Source organism: Mustela putorius, unplaced genomic scaffold (genome assembly GCF_011764305.1).
Source record: "Mustela putorius furo isolate JIRA1106 unplaced genomic scaffold, ASM1176430v1.1 tig00000145_pilon_pilon_pilon, whole genome shotgun sequence".
NCBI lineage: Eukaryota > Metazoa > Chordata > Mammalia > Carnivora > Mustelidae > Mustela > Mustela putorius.
Genome location: NW_025421294.1, coordinates 35,026,828 through 35,042,574, shown reverse-complemented (window position 1 = coordinate 35,042,574; position 15,747 = coordinate 35,026,828). Strand labels below are relative to the sequence as shown.

General features: G+C 50.3%; 1 protein-coding gene across 4 annotated transcripts in view; it reads left to right on the top strand.

Annotated features, from left to right (window-relative positions):
- The first annotated feature begins 1,926 nt into the window (after positions 1 to 1,926).
- The window catches only part of HRH2 (histamine receptor H2), a 54,557-nt gene continuing 40,736 nt past the window's right edge, over positions 1,927 to 15,747 (top strand). For 3 of the 4 annotated variants that reach the window (XR_001180681.2, XM_004737564.3, XM_045075592.1), the window contains exons 1-2: positions 1,927 to 2,081; positions 9,708 to 9,809. The gene's annotated coding sequence lies outside the window, so the exon portion shown is untranslated. The remainder of the gene's footprint in view (positions 2,082 to 9,707; positions 9,810 to 15,747) is intronic. The other variant, XM_004737565.3, reaches the window with a different exon arrangement.

The window sequence follows — 15,747 nt, the reverse complement described above, 5'->3', positions numbered from 1 at the left end:
CTCCAGAATATACACCCCAGACTTTGCAGCCCCCCAAACTTGCCACAGCTTCCATTGCTCACAAGATCAAGTCCTAACTGGCATCTCTGAGGTGTCCTAAAAGCCCCACCAGGGCTTTTTGCTGGGTTTCTGCGGGTGACCCACCAGGCAGAAACTCCCCAAACTCCAGGTTAGCTAATACCCTGTACCTGTCTTCATGCTGTTTCCTCCAGGCCTGTGGCCCTCCCCACTTCTCCACTCCTATTTCAAGACAATCTTTTTTCCCTTGGCAGCGTCAGTCACACCTTTTCTTTTTTCTAAACACATACATTATAGTGTTTATTCATTCACTTATTCAACCAACATCTGTTGGATACTTAGTGATATATCCAGCTACAGTAACGGGCTCCAGGCTCCCGGGAGGCTCAGGGGAGGAGATGAACACTGGTTACATTGTGGAGCAGTAAAGCAGATAATAAGCATTAAAATGAAAAGTTCTAGACACTGGTAAGTGTTTTCATGATGTGAAAAGCACTGTGGCGAGGAGGTGACTGCTTTGGGTGAGATGACTAGGCCATGCAGCCTCATTGAGCACCCGGGAAGATGTGGGGGAAGAGCAATCTCAGAAAAAGGAACCGCCAGTGCAAATGGTCTGTGGTATGGTCCAGCGTGGCCCATTCCTGGCACGAGTAGGAAGCGGCTGTGGCTGAGGCACATGGAATGAGGCAGAATGTGGTGAGACACAAGATCAGATCATGTTGGCAGTGATAGAGTACTTGGATTTTATCCTAACTACAACAGGAAGTCATGGGAGGGTTTCAAGCAGGGAGTACAGAGAGGCGTGATCTGATTTACGCTTTTTTAGAGATGACCTATGAGGCTTTGTAGATTGTAGGCGAGCAAGCACAGAGTGCCCCAGACCCGCCTGGAGGCTCCTGCAATCATTCCAAGATACTGGTGACCTGGATGCATGGCCTTCCACACCCTCCTCCAGAAACTGTGATCTCGGTGCTCCAGGGGACTATGGCCCTAGTCTGCATCTCAGCCCATAGGCACAGGGCCAGGCCCATAGTGCCAGAATGGCTTAGGTGGCGTGTCAATCACCATGAGCACACCTCTGAAATGTCTGCTCCCCTGAGCTGGCATCCTTCTGCTCTCCTTTGCCAAGCTCCTGGGCAAACTCCCTTTCTCGTGTCAGGCTCCCCAAGCAACGAAGGGCAGCCCGTATGACCACTTGTCTCTCCTACCCTGGGCTGACTACCCCAGGTCTGGCACAATGCCCTTGGCCATCCTGCCCACCAGGCTCCCTCCACCCACGTCTGCACCCTTAGTACAGCAGCCTTGCCACCTTGATATTTAAGAGATAGGTTTCCCCATCTGAGCTTCCATTTTCCATCCCCAAAAGCCCCTTTCCCAAGACCCTCCTCTCTTCGTCTTCTCTTTCTCCATCCCTTCCTCCAACTAGAACAAACCCTCCCTGGGGTTTTCGGAAGTTCCACAGATCACAGAATTATCCAGACTTTTCCCAGGCAACGAGTCCTTTTCCTCCTGTAGGCTGATTCCAGGGAGCAGGGTGCTGGGCAGGGGTGCCACCAGATCGCGAGGGGCCCCAGCTGGGAGTCTCCTTCTACTCTTCTGGGTCCCAGACAGGGCTGGGGGTGGAGAGGAGTGGGTGGAAGTGAGGCGGGGAAAGGAGAGAAAGACGATAGTGTGACAGAAAGAAAGAGGAAGGGGCCTCGTCAGAGCCAGGGAGAGAAGGAAAGAAGGTCCAGGGGAAAGTGGGGGAGCGCGGGGGAGAGGGACTGTGGGGAGGGAGCAGAGCGAAGGAAGAGAGAGTGTGCTGTGCACGGAGGCGGGAGGAGACAGGGAGAGAAAGAGAGGGGAACGGGAGAGCCCGGGAGAGGGAAGGGAGGGAGGGCGGGAGGGGCGGAGAGCGAGGAGGAGCGAGTTGGGGGCGGGGACGAGGAAGTGGGCGCGAGGCGCGGGGCGCGGGGCGCGGGCGGAGCACCGGCTCCATCCCTGCCCGGAGCCGAGCGGGCGCGAGTGCAGGACGCCGCCGAGCCCAGAGCCGAAGCCGGAGCCCCACGGCCCAGCAGCTCAAGGTAACGCGGCCGCCGCCTCCCCGCGGGGACTCGGCTCGGGTGGGGTCCCTGCCGCCGTCGTGACCCTGACCCCGAGTGCGAGCTCCGGCCCCCCCGCGGCTTGCAGACTATGCCTGACCTTGAACGATTCTCTCCGCCTGCGAGCCTCAGTTTCCTTCTCTGTGACCCGGGGGGGTCGTACGCGCGCCAAGGGGGCGTTGCAAGGACGGGATGCAGCCCCGGTTCCGAAGCTGTGCTCCGGGCTTGGGGTCTGGCGTGTTGTCCCCTGTGCCCGAGTAGGGGTGGATTTGGAAAGTGCACTTGCACCGAAACAGCCGCTGTTTTGACCCCGGCTCTGAGCGGTGGCATTTCTAGAGGCGTTGTGTCTGCGGGAGCATGGAGCGACATTCTGCTTTAGGAAAGCCAGTAGAAGGTTGGGGGTGGGCGGGAAGGGGACGCGGAGTTCCTCAGGGAGCCCAAGTATCTGGCCTTCGCCCTCCTGGGCTGCCGCCCTATGTCCCTATAGCAAGGACGGGCAGGGTTTGCCTCTGGGATGAGCTGGGATGAGCTGGGCAAGTGGCCTCCGCTGGGAATCCCAGCTCGCTCACTTAAGTAATTGCAGTTGACCTTGACCATATGAACCTCAGTTTCCCATCCCGTGAATTGGGGTGGAGACTCTAATGGCCCTTTGAGAAGGCTCTAAGGATTGGAAGGTGGGTCAGTAAAGTACAGATTGTGGTGTCCCCCAATGGCAGCTGTCATACCCTAACTTCAATGGCCAGAGTCCTGGTTCTCCTTGCCTCCTGGAAACTCATTTGTGTGGGGGAGGTCCTCTCTGGTCTCCTCTGCCAGAGGTAGCCAGTGGCCCAGCTAGGCATAAAACAGGGCCCAGGGAATTGGGGTGGGGGGCACCCCCCTTCCACTCCAGACACCGTCCTGATGGTTCTCTGAGACATGAAATCTGTGAGATAACAGTTTCTGCCCTGAAAACCTCCTGGTGAAATCTCTCTGAGCCTCGGTATCTTATTGGTAATGGGAAGTTACAAATTCATACTAATGAGTGCCCTGTCGCTGGCGGTTATAAAAGGCAATGAGACAGATTACATTTATTGACATCTTTGACTGAGAGATATGATGAGAGTTGAATGGAATGAGAAAATAACATTTCTCCTGCTCTTGCTCTGTGCAGGCCTGGTACTTGGGGTGCTGTGCATACAGTATGGGCTCTAGTCTCCACAAGGATCCTGGGAAGGTGGTGCCGTTAAACCCCCAAATTACAGACAAGGAAACCGAGTCTCACAGGGGCAAATTGCTTACACACAGTCCCACTGATAGGACGTGCCTATGCTGGGATTGGTTCCAGATCTGTCTGCTTCCAAGCACCTTGGATGGTACCACACTGGCTCCAAAGTAGGAGTCTGGAAGGTGTCTAGCATGCGACCTGGCACCTGGCTGGGGCCCAGGCAGCACTGGTTTCTTGTTCTACATGTATTAGGAAGAGCTGCTGTTTATGTACACAGGAGAAAGTGGGTCTGAGTCTGGCAACGGGGTTGGTGTACCTTTGCCTGGTGATTTCTTTAGGGATCTAGAAGGAAATAAGGTCACTAGTCAATAGCATATAGGAAGCTGATATGAGGCTGGCTAACCCCAGCCAGCCAACTTCTCTTCCTCTGCCACCTTGTCCCAGTTAACCTCGTCCCCATTAACCTTGGCCTTGGCTGCTTCTCCTTTTCATTATCCATCCACTGTTGACTAAATAAACTGACCCTCCCAGCTGATGCATCCAAGGAGAAGACAAGGCCAGCTGTGGTCCATCTCCACCAATGTCCACAGAAGGGGAAACAGGATTAAGTCACAATCCCAAGGATTTAGCTCAGCCTGGGGGAGGAAATCCCTGATGATGAGCAAATGGATGCCTAGCTATGGGAAAAAGGGTGTCCCTGCAGGCTAGAGAGGTCTCTTTGCCAAAAATGTTTTAAAAGCAAGGAGAACATCCAAATGAAATGATGGGAGTATGAACGAAGTTCTTTCAAATGCAAGGTATTCATCAACAATCAGAGAGTGCCTAAATGTCCAGTAGGGAATCAATTAAGTAAATTATGGGACAGCCATGTGACTACAGAAAATGGAGAGTTTTTAATGAATGAGGATATGCGTTTGCATATGCATATATAGGGGATGGTCACAGATTCATGGCAAGCACTTAGAAAAAAGGGCGCCTGGGTGGCTCAGTGGGTTAAGCCACTGCCTTTGGCTCAGGTCATGATGTCAGGGTCCTGGGATCGAGTCCCGCATAGAGGTCTCTAATCCCCCAAGCAAGGGAGCTTGCTTCCCTCTCACTCTCTCTGCCTGCCTCTCTGCCTACTTGTGATCTCTGTCAAATAAATAAATAAAATCTTAAAAAAAAAAAAAAAAAAGCACTTAGAAAAAAGACTAGAAGGAAATAGACCAAAGAGTGTTGATTGTATATGCCTGTGGGTGGCAGAATTATGGGGGATTTGTTCCCTGACTCTTTATAATTTCTGAACTTTCCATATTTTTTGTAATATTCTCCTAGTGGACCCACCCCTACCTCCTCTTGGCCAGCATCCAGGACAGGGCTCACATAGCAACACCTACCAGTGACAAGGCCACCTCTGTGTTGAATCCTGGAAGGCCCCTCAGAAAAAAGAAAGAATAGTAAATTATTATCACCAAGAGTTTCTGACATTTGTTGTGTTCTTGCTATGTGTTTATGACAACCTACAGGGTGGGCATTATCAGGACCCCCATTTTACAGAGAAGAAACCAAGAGTCAGAAAACTCAGTCACTTTTCCCAGCATCCCACAGCAATCCCAGGCCACCCAGGCCATCTGGATCTGGAACCTACCCTCCTACCGAGAGTCAGGAGGGGTGGACAGATCAGTTAACCCACATTTGAGCCCTAATCACGGAAACCCTGGGGGAGGCAGGCAGTGCACCTCTGCACTTGGCAGGTGAGGCAATGGGACCATAGCAACCTCCAAAGGGCCAGGTTTTGTACTTGATGCTGGGGACCCAAAGTGCGTAAGGTGTCATGTCTACGCAGCTGTGGGGTGGAGCATGCACGGTGTAATCAGGGCTGTGATGGGGCTTTGTTTAAGAAACTGGGCGACTTTTAGGGGCTCCTGGGTGGCTCAGTGGGTTAAAGCCTCTGCCCTTGGCTCAGGTCATGATCCCAGGGTCCTTGGGATAGAGCCCTACATCAGGCTCACTGCTCAGCAGGAAGCCTGCTTCCTCCTCTCTCTGTCCGCCTGCCTCTCTGCCTACTTGTGATCTCTGTCTATCAAATAAATAAATAAAATCTTAAAAAAAAAAAAAAGAGAGAGAAAAAAGAAAAGAAACTGGGCGATTTTGGAGAATGAAGGATGAAAGCTCCCCAGAAGAGATGATAAGGGAAATGATCCTGGAAGGGTACTCAAGAATTCAGCAGCTAAGCAAAAGAGGTTAGAGCAGCAGTTCTCCGTTGGGGTCAGTTTAGTCCTCTAGGAGGTACTTTTGATTGTTGCAGCTGTGGTGGGGGGATGTGCTGACTGCTGGAGAGTGGCAACAGGGGTGCGGCTGTTCATCCCGTGATTCCCATCCCACGGTACCTCCGTACAGAAGAATGATCCTGCGCAAAATGTCAACAGTACAGGGTTTAAAAAGCCTGGCTAAGAAGAGAAGGACATTCCTGAACAGGAATCAGCCTGTGCGAGCCATGCACACAGTCACTGTGTCCCTCCTCTGCACTGGACACTCTCAGCCTATGATCGCATTGTTGGTGCCTGACCTCCTTGCTGCTACTCTGCCCCCAACAGCAACCAGAGCGGCCTTTCAAAACAGAATTAAGGCTTCATAGAGTCATAATTCACATGACCTAAAACTCGCCCGTTTAAAGTCTATAGGTCACTGTTTTTCAGTATGCTGTGCAACCATCACCACGATCTAAGTGCAGATCTCGTTTTCATCACCCCCAAAAGAAACTTTGTACTCATTAACTGTCATTCCCCAATCCATCCCCACTCCTACCCAAGGTTGGGAGCCGCTAATCTATTTTCTGTGTCTATTTTCTGGACATTTCCTATCAATGGAATCATGTAATGTATGATTATATGGAATAATAGATGGCCTTTTGTGTCTGGCTTATTTCACTGAGCATGTTTTCAGATTTCACCCATGTTGCATGTAACACGTATCAATACGTCATTCCTTGATGTGGCCAAAATAATATTCCATTTATGGATACACCACATTCTGTTGATGGGCATTTGGCTTGTTTCCACTTTTTTGGCTATTATAAATAATTCTGCTATGAACAATGTATGTACTGATTTTGAGTACATATCTTTTCATTTCTCCTGGGGATGAACCTAGGAGTAGAATTACTAAACCATGTAAGAATACAATGTTTAACCTTTTGAGGAACTATTAGTGTTTTCCAAAGCAGCTGACATTTTTTTTTTAAAGATTTTATTTATTTGTTTCTTTGACACACACACACACAGAGCACAACAGGGAGAGCAGCAGGCGGAGGGAGAGGGAGAAGCAGGCTCATCTGAAGCAGGGAGCCCAATGTGGGGCTCGATCCCAAGACCCTGGGATCATGACCAAGCTGAAGGCAGACGCTTAATGACTGAGCCACCCAGGCAGTCCGAAAGAGGCTGAAACTTAAAAAAAAAAAAAAAAAAAAAAAAGACTTACCTATTTATTTGAGAGAGAGAGAGAAAAAGAGCGCACACATGAATAGAGGGGTAGAGGGGCAGAGGGAGAAGCAGAGTCTTACCCAGACTGTGTGCTGAGCTTGGAGCCCCGTGCAGGGCTGGATCTCATGACCCGAGATCACAATCTGAGCCGATCAAGAGTGGGACGCTTAACCGAGGGCACCTCCCAGGTCCCCAGCAGCCGAACCTTTGACATCCCCACTGTCAGTGTATGAGGATTCAAGTTTTTTCTCATCCTCACCAACCCTAAGTACCCAACTTTTGGATTGTGTGAGTACGACATGGTATCGCTATGATTTTGATTTGCATTCCCCCAATGGCTGATGAATTTAAACATCTTTTCAGGTGCCTGTTGGCCATCTGTATGTGTTTGCAGAACTGTCTGCTCAGATCAGAGCCAAAACTCCATTGTGTTGTTCCCTTATATGGACTAAAATGCGAACCCTCCCGGGGTCTCTGCAGCCTCACGTGATCATGAGCAGGCTCTGCCTTTGACTGCATCTCTGCTCACTCACCTTGCTCAGACCAAAACGGCAAGCTGGTCCCCACTAAAGTCCTCTGCCTCACCCCCTGGGGTCAGCCTCAGGGAGGCCTGCCCTGTCTGGTCAATTTCAAGGCACTCCTCCCCAGGCCCTTGCTAGCACATCTTAAGGTTTCCTTTGATTTTTTCTTTTTTTTTTTTAAAACTATCTGATACGATCTGGAAGAGCTGGGCTCCAGGCATGACTACACCTTTCATCACTGTGTGACCCTGGGCAAGCCACTGTCCCTCTCTGGGCCCCAACTTCTCCATCTGCAATCCAGGCAGGGGCACACTGGCTGATCTTGTAGAGCCTTTCTGACTCTGTCCGTCTTTGATGCCAGCTTCCTTGTGGCAGCGCTGCCAGGAGGGCGCGGGCCTGGCGCCAGGGCAGTGAGGGAAAGGTGGCTGGAGCCAAGTTGGTCACAGATTGGAGCAAGCCGCAAGGCTGATTATCGCCAGCCCCTTGGGGACAGTCTCCAGGAACATGTGGCGGGCCTTGACCTGGCGCCCAACCTACAGGAGCGGCAGGTAGCATTGTCAACAGCTCCAGCTGGGACTGGACACCCCAGCCACTTTCAGCTTGGGAATCACCCACCTTTGCTGCGAGAATAATCTAACTTCCCAACCCGCTGCTCTGGGGGAATCAGGATTCACAGAGCTGGAGGCAGAGGTGAATGGGGAGGGTTGTAGGTAGACAAAGAGTGTTCCAGGTGGAGAAAGAGGTGTACAAAGACACAGAGCTGCTAAATCTCCAGATGTGCTCAGAGCACACAGGACAGCTAGGTTTTGCCAGAGGGGCAAGGGGCATCGGAAAGAGGTAATAGAGGAGTCGACAGGGCTGGACCCCGCAATGCCAAACTGAGGAGTCTGAACTCTGTCCTGTAGGCTGGGGAGCGACACAAGGATTTCAAGCAGAGGGTAGAGGTGACCAGGTCGTGTTTTCGAAAATGTCCTTTCCCCAGATAATGTGGAGTCAGGTGGCACTGACAGGAGAGCCGAGATCTGGAACAGTCAGGACAGCCCGGCTGGGACAGAAGCTGGAACACTGCAGCGGGAGAGAAGGGGACAGATTTAAAAGCTGTTTGGAAGGTGAAAGCATGTGAGAAGGGCGTGGGTCACAGGAGAAAGGGGAGACTAAATAATGACCAACGCAGGAACAGTGGATGCCAGCCTCCTGGGGTGCTGGCTACAACAGAGAGGGCACAAGGAGCTGCCATTTGGGTATGTCACTGTCCAGCTGCCTGAGGGTTGGATTGTAAAAGCAGTAGCAGGAGAGGGTGAGCCCAACCCAGGGATCGGGATGTGCAAAGGCACTGAGGTGCGAGAATATGGAGAGTTGAAGGATGAGACTTTCTGGCAGGCTGCTGCACAGAGGGCGTGATGGCAGGAGAGGAAGGGAAACTAAGGCTGAAGAGGGCAGGAGGGATGGAGACATCAAAGGGCTGTTAGAGCCCAGAGCAGGAGTCCAGTAACAGTGCCAAAGACTGATGAAGAGCATTCACTCCCCCCCGAGAAGGCTGGTTGCTAGGGTTAGTCACCCTCTCCTGGGCTCCTTCCCATACTCCTGGGGTGGAGACAGATGGATGTCAGCCCAATTTTCAAGCAGGAGGAAAGCAAACTCCCCTGAGCAATGGGCCCATGAGTCTGATGCTGATCTGGGGCAGAATTCTCAAAGCAATCATGAAAGAGGGTGGGTGGCTAGAAAAGGAAATAAATCCTCAGGGCTGACCTGGCTTTCTGAGAACATCAACGGCACACTGAGCTCCTAGCCCACAGCTGGTGGAGGACTTTTGCAGGGAACCATAAGATATTAGAAAGAGAGAGAGAGAGATTGCATTGAAAAGCTTGGATATTTTATTTTAAAGCCAGAAAATTTCATTTAAAATCCAGATTTCCAGGTTCTCTTGAAGAATGTGTCCATCTGGTGGTGCTAGGCCCAGAGTGACCACCCCTCTGGCCAGTGCAGGCATCTTCTTTCTGGGTCACCATGCCCATACCCCACAGTCCCTCAGTGGGTATAGACTGTTCACACACACCTGCCTGGCTCAAGGAGACATGACCATCTTCCTAGCTTTCCCTTTCCCTGCGCTCCCTAAACTGGTCCTGGGAGCATCACTCTTTGGGTAGGCTCTGTGGGAAAAAGAGGGCAGGGTGGGAGTGGCCTCTGGGACCTTATGTGGCTTGTTGAGAGCCCTTCAATCCCCAGTCTCTCTCAGTTCCAGCGCTTGCTGAGTTAAGTGCACCATTAAGATCCTGTACTTCAGGCACAAATTTGTTTTTTTGTTTTTTGTTTTAAGTAGCAACTTCAACAAATGTCCGCAGAGCCCATTTGGGAAAATACTGCTTTTGCTAAATGTTTATTAGGTAGTTATGTTTTCTTTTTCTTTTCACTTTCTGGTTAGAAAAAACATCCATGTCATCAGAAGTACAATATACAAAGGTCTTCAGGGAGATCCTCACTCTACCCCGGTCCGCATCTGCCCAGTCCCCTCTCAAAAGAAGAGGTCAGTCACTTTTGTTTGTTATGATGTATCCTTCCAAATTTTCTTTGTGCAGAAATATACGCACTATAATATATGTGTGTGTGTGTGTATATATATATCTGAGTGTTTTAGACTTAAGGGAAGTACAGCATATACAATTCTGCATCTTTGTGTTCGTTTTAGTCACCGTAGAATTAATTCTCATTGTAGAAAAGTCGGAATAAGGAAATTTGAAGGAAGACGTAATAAGTCATACCACCATCCAAAGAAAACCACTATTTCCAGCCAGTCTGCCCTTCTAGACATAAATGTTGGCTGTTTTTCTCCCCTGTAGGTTGACAGGGTAGGAGTTCTTAGTTATAATCTTCTCTTAGATACAATTTCAATCTTGCTTTTTATTACTTAAAGATAAACTTTTTTTATTTTTTTTTTTTTACTATTTCATAGTTTCCGAAGTGTGGTAGTAATAGCTATCAGGATTCCATTACGACAAAATTTCTCCACCAGTCTTCTAGTTTTAAACACATCAAGGTCATTTCCAGTATTCGGCTGTCATAAAGAACACAGTGAAACCTGCAGTTTGTTCTGTAACTGGATTGGGCGTCTCCGGGATGCCTGGGACTTAGGTCACATACTGAAGAGTCATGGCTTGGCCCCCCAGGGCAGAGGATAAGAGCTCGGGGTGCTGCCAGGGGATGTAGCTAAGAAAGGGGACATGCTGAGGTCACGGAAGGAGAAGGGACAGGGCAGGCCAGAGCCCAGTGGGGAGCTAGAGGGCGACAGGCTCTGGGTCAAGCACTGTGCTGTATATAAGCATGTAGAGGGCTCACACCCACTGAACCCCAACTACCGGGACTTTGCCCACTTTTGCCCGTTTCTTCCTGACGACAGTCAGACAATGTAGAAACTCTTGTCATTTCCATTCTGCCCCTTGAGGCATCTGAGGCGGGGAGACGACACCACACCACTGCTCGCCTTGGCCATGGAGAGAAACAGTGGGGAAAGTTCTAGAAGTGCCTTGCTCTGAAGCCTGCAAGCCTCTTGGCAAGGCTTGTGTGGTTGAGGTTATTGTCCCCATTTCATGGGAAGGGAAATTGGGGCTCCAAGCCAGGTCTCCTGGCCAGAATTGCCTCACTGGTAAGTAGCAGAGCTGGAATTAGAACGCACTACACCTGCTGGGGAGGACCCTTTGTTTCACTGGGGCGGGGAGGCCAAGAGGAAGGGGTGCTGAGGGCCGGGCCAGGGGGAGAAGCCTGCTAACTGACACAGCATCCCCCCTGGCCTGGCAGGCTGTCTTGGGCTCACTAGAAGCTGCCCGGCACCCAGACTGTCCCCACGGAGACCCATAGTGCTCATTCCTTCTCCCCATCTGGCCAGCTGGGGTGCCTTCTCTCCCAGAAAAGGCAGGACTCCAAGACCAGGGTTTCTGAGAGAAGAGCAGAGAACGGCCATGAGGAAGGGAGGGACGCTTGCTAAGGCCACCACCTCACCTCCAGCCTTGTCTTTATGTCACAGCTCCTCTTCCCAGCACTGCACATTGCAGTACCATGCCCGTGCCCAGATGGAAAACCAAGCCTCGCAGAGGTCCCTGGCTCCTTTCCATGGCACAATGGGGGCTTCCTGCATGAGCCAGATGTTTCCTCGAGGGTGGGGCAGGCAGCCTTGGGGTCCGGGCATGGACAGGAGTGGTCAGCCACACAGATGTCAACATGCTGCCTGAGCAGCGGAAAGAAGGTTCCCTTTTCAGTCCTCCAAGCCTTCCTGTCTGTGTCCAAGGGAAGGTATCAGTTTGGTGGTGGTCCCACTTAAACACCTCTCCAGCCAGGCCAGTCTGCCTAGAGGCTGGCTCTTGGTGCAATAGTGGCCACATGGAGTGCAACGTTTGTTAATTGCCACATTAAGTTTCAGGGTGACCTATTTGAAGGAAAGTGATCCTGTTGGTGATTGCAATGATGAAACAATCCTTTTTGCAATCAATTCAATCACTTTGAAGAAAAATATTGCATTAAAAAACAGGACTGGTATTTTGTGGGTTTGGAAAGGGTCCTGGAGGTGGTGCGTGAGGGAATGAGGTTTGAGAAACAGGAGATAGGGTGCCTGGGTAGGTCAGTCAGTTAAGCATCTGCCTTTGGCTCAGGTCATGATCCCAGGGTCCTGGGATCGAACCCTGCCTGCATCAGGCTCCCTGCTTAGTGGGGAACCTGCTTCTCTCTCTCCTTCCTGCTTGTGTGTTCTCTCTCTCTCTCTCTCTCTCTCTGTCAAATAAATATGTTAAAAAAGAAAGAAAGAAAGAGAGAGAGAGAAAGAAAGAAAGAAAGAAAGAAAGAGAAACACAGGAGGTGTGGGACAGGGTAAGCTGTGGGGAATAAGCAACAGACAGCTCTACCCGCCTCTGACCAGCTGTGTGACCTCGCCTAGGCAGCTGGCCTCTCTGTGCCACATTTGCAAATCGGGGTAATAGCGACTGCCCCACCTGCTCCACAGTGTAATCCTACAGGACCCTAAAGGAGGCCATGGGCACATGGAGGGGCCATGAAAAGTGGGAGAGAACAGAGAGCATTATGTAAAGACAGCCCATGTATGTGAACATTTGCGGCCAATGCTGGCTGTTTGCTGCCGCCATCGTTAAGGTGACCCTGCCAGCTGCAGGACTGTCACTGTAGGAGCAAGCTGTACCTTGTCAGAAGGGCAAAACCTGGAGTGAGGCTGGGGAGAGAAGAACAGAGAGGGAGGAAGATCCCATGTTGGCGTGGGCAGCTTTTGCGGCCCAGCTCCTGTACGGTGGGGGCTGAAGGTAGAGGGGAGGCGATTTGGCGATGGGGATGAGGATACGAGGACACTGACGGCAGCAGTGATGGGCAGTGGTGGCAGTGATGCCAGCCACGATGGCAGTGATGAAGGTGAGGAGTCCAGTTGGAGGGCCAGAGGACTGTTTGATCATAAAGAAGCAAAAACTCAGGAGAACGAGGAGCTCTGTCGAGCTGCCTGGAAGTGGGGACTTTGTTCTATAGGGCTTCAGAGCTTTAAGCAACCTACAAAAGTGTCTGCAAACTCATACAGGCACGCGTGTGTGTGTGTGTGTGTGTGTGTGTGTGTGCACGCGCGTGCACATGCGCACACACACATCCCCCTCCCAGATCTAAAATACAAAAAGAAAACCACAAAATTGCAAGTAATAAATGTTTAATTGGCTATCTACAATTGTGCCACTATGACAGCTGGTCAGTGGCAGCTCATTATACTAAATAGCTAAGTACACATTCTCTTTCCTTTGGAATATGCATTTATTACAATGTGTTTATTATGCAGTGGGCTATGCCTCCAAAACAAAGAGTGTGTAGCGCTCTATAATATCTGTAAATGGCTGTAACTTGCTGGCAAATAATTTCTGAGATAGTGAGTCCCCCGTCATTGGAGGTATGCAAGACAATTGGGGATGACTACCTTTCAGGGATGTCACAGAAGGCTTCTTGACCCCAGGGAGACCACTGAATGTGTTTCTACCCAGAACACTCCTATGTTGTTCTTTAGGGAGCTCATGATTCCATCTTTTCCACCCCCTGTACACATAACACACATACATAATGTCATTGGAAGAAATCTTTGAGATATTCTAAGCCCATCTCCACACTTGTCTGCTGAGGAACCTGAGGGTATGGAACTTGTTTGAGGTGACACAGACAGTCAGAGTCATACCAGGGACTCAAACTCAAGATCCAAACTCCCAACCCAGTGCCCTCTCCGCTTTATCCCTACCCCCTGGATGGCAGAGATTTGGGACCCCCTGCAAACCCTGTCAGTCTTGGTCTCACCTCCCTCAGAAGAACCAAGGCAGAATTTTCATTTGACCAAGTCCAACGGCTGCCCTGAAAAGACCTTCCCCAGGCCTTTCCCACACTTGTCAAGCCTCTGCTGGCCGTGGACTTTGGCCAAGTCACAAAAACACCATAAACCTCAATTTTCTTATCTAGAAGATGGAAGTAAATAATGGAATCCACATAATAGAGTTATTGCCAAGATTAAATGGGATAAAGTATATGAGGCGCTCAGAACATCACTTGACACCTTCGAAGTGCCCAGGAAATGGGATGTTATATTGTTAGGATGGTCGTTTTCAACATGCATTTAGTCAGTCCAGGCAGTATTAATGGAGCCCTCATTAACTGCCTGTCAGGGAGCAAGACAGAGAGGATCCTGGCCCTCACGGCACGCACGTTCCAGTGGGGAGAGAGACGTGGTGAGCAAGTAGGGGAGGCAGGAAATATGCCAGGGGTGATGCCTAAGGATTTAGCTGAGCATCTATGTGGATGAAAGGGAGGCAGGGGCAGGAAAAGAGAATCAGAGGTCTCTCCCCGCCCTGCACTTCCCAATTTTACACATATTCTGAGGCCACGACATCCGGAATAGGCAAATTCAAAGAGCCAGAAAGCAGGTGGGTAGTTAGAAGCGACCAGGACAAGAGGGGAAGGTGAGTGACCGCTTACTGAGCGTGGAGTTTCTTTTCGGAGCGATGAACAACTTTTGGAAACACAACACTGTGAATGTACTGAATGCTGCTGAATGATACACTTGGGAACAGTTCATTCTCTGTTATGTGAACTTCACCTTAATTGAAGCAAAAAATGAAGGCGAAATAAAGACTTTCCCAGACACAGGGTTATGGACATTGGGGAGGGTATGTGCTATGGTGAGTTCTGTGAAGTGTGTAAACCTGGCAATTCACAGACCTGTACCCCTGGGGCTAATAATACATTACATGTTTATAAAAAGAAAAAATTTAAAAAAAAAAAGACTTTCCCAGACAAACCATAACTAAGGCACTTTGTTGTCACTAGATGTGGCTTCAGGTTCTAACATCAACCATTAGCAGAGGCCAGGCAAACAGCGTGGGCTCTCTCACCGATCAGAAAACACCTCAACAGGGACTGTTCGCACAAATAGAGAATGAGCTGGACCAGGTGCATGTCTTGGAGGCTCGGAGACTATGGGACCAGGCCAGCTTCCAAGCCCTGCCTGCTTCTTTACTAGCTGTGTGAACTTGACAAGTGACCTTAGCCTCCTGCGCTTGAGTTTCACTGTCTGTCAAACATGAATAATAATCATATTGGCCTCACAGAGAGAGTAAACTGTCTGTAGGTGCTCAGAAAATGGAAGTGATCAGTGTCCCAGCTTGTGGTCCCATGTGTAGACCTTGTGTCCCCCTCATTGCCATGCCAGGGTGATAGCAATCTTCCTAATAGAATGTCTACTTTGATCCCACCGCCTTACTCTCCGGCTGGGAGCAGGAGGGGCTCTCCCCAACCTGTGTCGAGCAGCCCCAGATTTCATACAACCTTCAGATCTGTTCATCTCTCAGCCTGTACAGAGGGGGTGCCAAAGGGGGTGCCAGGGGGGTGCGAAGCTTGAAATAAGACACACCTAGGAAGAAGGAACACACTCCCTGGCTTTGGGCCCCTGAAGGAATGGAAGGTGGAATCAAAGCCCAGATGACTGGTATCCAGGACCTTTCTCTCCAAAGAATAGTCTCGACCAGAAGCCCAGAAGCCTTTTCCTGCCTATGGGGCTTTGACTGCACGTCCTGCCCACTGCCGGGAAGGGGTTAGAAGTCTGCAACCACAAAGACGAAAGACTAACATTAATGTTATTGCAAAGAAGGAAGTGAGCATCTCATGTTGTAGATGCCCAGGCTATCACACTATCTCTTTGAAAAGCCCAAATGGTCATTTCTTTCTCCACTGGAGAAGATAAACAGGCAGTGGCCCAGTACAGGGACCCCGGAGTCCCACAGACCCGGATTCAAATCCTGACTTTTCCACTGAACGGTGTTGAGACTTTGAGCCAGTTCCTGAACTTGTCTGAGCCTTGGTTCCTACATTTGTAAAATGCAGAAGAGATTTTTTTGCCTCAAGATGTTGTGGTGAAGTGTAAAGGAGCTGATGCTTATAGAGAGAGAGCCCCA